We start from the raw sequence: 1882 nt of genomic DNA on the forward strand, positions 1-1882 counted from the left end.
TAAAAAGAGGTTTGACATAGATCTCATTGGCAAGGAGGTTATAGTCTAATAGTGGTGGCTGGGAGGCAATTAAAAAAAATAAACAATTAAAATATATACTGTTAGGTTTCATTTTTCCCTGGCGCAGAGAATGACTCCTTTATTGGAAATGAGAGAACAAAATGACCAACAGAGAACTGATAGCCAAGACAGTTAAGGTGATAATAGAAGAGCACTTAATTGTCCTCGATGAATTTGATTGATCTGGCCCAAAAGAAATAGATCCTTGGGCCCTGAAAGAAGTGGCAGTTGTGATTGACGAGCTGGAATTGCTGATTTTTCAGTAATATCATGAAAAAGAGAGGTACCATAAGATTGAAAAAGAGCAAGTACTGTTCCAAACTTAAAAAAAAAAAAGAAAAAAGAAAAAGGAAGAGAACAGAATCTGCAAACTATAGGCCAGTGAGTTTGACTTCCATTACTGGGAAAACTACAGAGTCAGTCATTAAAGAAAATGTTGGCAAATCTCTAGAAAAGGAAGCGGTGATTGTCAAGAGCTAGCCTGGCTTCATCAAAAACAGATCATGCCAGGATAACTTTGTTTCCTTTTTTGTCAGAATTACTAAACTAGGAGATGAGAGAATTCTGTGGATATAATTTGTCTAACTATTAATGAAGTTTTTAAATTAAGTAGCTCATGTTATTTTTATGAAGATGATGAAGGGATGTGGATTAGATAATAAAAGATTCAGAATCGGTTGGTTAGTCAAACTCCGAGTAGTTGTTAGTTCATTGCCAACATGGCAAGTGGAGTACCTCAAGAATTTGTGCTTGGCCCTTTGTTGTTTAACATACTTTTTTTTTTTGAAGGTCATATACCAAATTTTTTGCAAAAAGACCCACAATCCCAGCAGTGGTCTTATCGATAGGATTTCTGGTAGCGAGCCTGGGCTGGGCCCAGGACCGCCAACCTTCTTGGACTCACAGCGACAAGGGTCAACCACCAGCACAGTTCGGTCATACTGGATAAGGATGTCTTTTATTTACTTCTTGGAGGACTCATCCATGTATTTCTGGTAATAGGGCACCAAGGCTTTGGAGATGGGCTACCGGATAGCATAAATCTGGGTGACGTGGCCTCCTCCTTTCACATGGACTCGGATATATACTTCAGCAAAACATTCCTTGCCTAGTAGGAGGACAGGCTCCAGCAACTTGTACTGCAGGGTGAGAGGCTCAGTCATCTCCAGTGGTCACCCATTCACCTTGATCAGACCGTTGCCTCTCTTGCAGTGGGTCACGGCTGTGGCAGTTTTCTTTCTCCCGAAGGCCTGGACGGACTGGAGCTGCCCCTTGGGTGGCATGCTGCTAGTGGGCGGTGCAAGCCCAGAAGGGGAGGTGGAGGAGGCAGCCGTGATGCTGGTGGTGGCAGAAGCCAGAGACTGGAGCTCCTCACCTTGAGGTGCCGAAGCACAAGAAGGATGTTTAACATTCTTAAGAGTAATTTAAATAGGAACAGATGGTATGCTTATCAAATTTACAGATGAGCCAAGGCTGAGATGTATAGCTAATAACAGTAGACAATACAATCAGGTCAAAAAAAGATATTGACAGGCTAGAGCATTAGGTTAAATCTAATAAGATAAAATTCAATAGTCAGAGGTATATAAAGTTTTACACTTGGTTACAAAAAATCAACGTCTCAATATAGGAGGATGGGGGCATGGTTAAACAGCAATTATTTTGAAAAATACTTGGGGGTTTTAATGGACTGCAAGCTGAAGGTGAATTAGCAGTGTAATTTGGCAGAAAAAAAAAGCAATGCAGTTATTGGCTGCATTAAGAGAAGCAAAGCTTCCAGGATGATGGAGGATACAGTCTTTCTGTTTGCTCGGTTAGACTT

General features: G+C 41.0%; 1 pseudogene; it reads right to left on the reverse strand.

Moving 5' to 3' along the window:
* Positions 1-898: 898 nt before the first annotated feature.
* On the reverse strand, positions 899-1343 carry LOC114046310 (annotated as a pseudogene).
* Between the last annotated feature and the right edge of the window lie 539 nt (positions 1344-1882).

The sequence above is a fragment of the Vombatus ursinus genome, unplaced genomic scaffold (genome assembly GCF_900497805.2).
Source record: "Vombatus ursinus unplaced genomic scaffold, bare-nosed wombat genome assembly UNPS02014781.1, whole genome shotgun sequence".
NCBI classification, from domain to species: domain Eukaryota; kingdom Metazoa; phylum Chordata; class Mammalia; order Diprotodontia; family Vombatidae; genus Vombatus; species Vombatus ursinus.